The sequence below is a fragment of the Halyomorpha halys genome, unplaced genomic scaffold (genome assembly GCF_000696795.3).
Source record: "Halyomorpha halys isolate HHAL.00 unplaced genomic scaffold, Hhal_1.1 Scaffold18.1, whole genome shotgun sequence".
Classification (NCBI taxonomy): Eukaryota; Metazoa; Arthropoda; class Insecta; order Hemiptera; family Pentatomidae; genus Halyomorpha; species Halyomorpha halys.
In genome coordinates this window covers 2,679,897-2,680,799 of record NW_027114407.1, presented here as the reverse complement: position 1 = coordinate 2,680,799, position 903 = coordinate 2,679,897, and positions in this window count along the sequence as shown.

The following is a 903-nucleotide window of genomic DNA, read 5'->3' as shown; positions in this document are numbered from 1 at the left end:
TGTAATATTTTATTTTACTTATAAGGAGGAATATTAAAAATATATCATATAAAATTGAAAAAAAAAATAAATAAATGATAAAGATCAGGAGACCAAAAAAAGGTGAAAATGTTTGCATTCCAAGGATCACATTGGACTCTCGAGGGGCCTTATATATGTGATTTATATAACTATTATACAAAAATGATATCAAATATGGTATTATTTCAAAGTAAATAAAGTACTATTTCAAAGCAACATATGAAGCTCCAAAGCTGACTAAAAATAAACGATTGAACAAATTAGAACTTCTGAACTTATTTAAAATATCAAAATTAAAATGTAACTGATACTAAAATATTAGACAAAGACAAAAAAAAAAATTTAATAGTTAGTACTTCAATAAGCGTTTGATTAATTATTACTGAATTACAGGAAGTTTGTACAGTGTTTCCAAATGGGAATGCTAAGGCATCTTCCAAAAATAAAATTGGGAAATTATGTTTTCAAATATAATAATAAAATTTATTTCTCAATCCAGTGCTTGTAATAAGAATTGTAACTTGAATGTTACAAAATATATTAAAACACTAACAAACTGGGTTTTAAGAAGTAGAATAGAAGGTAACGAGGAATGTCAAAATAAGTCTTAAAACTCTTTTTATTGTCGTAAATTCGTCCTTTTTTTCTAGAAATTTAAGTTCAATATGCAAACAAACCGTATCTTTTCAGCCCCATATTTTTTGGCACACATTAACTGCACGTTTCAGCAAAGTCTGAAGTTCCAACAATATTTTAGTTATTAATTAAAAATATTATTAGTAACATATATTACACAATACGTCACATGGAAACCTTTTATGTGTCTATGTAGAACAATTATTATTACAAGCACTGGATTGAGAAATAAATTTTATTATTATA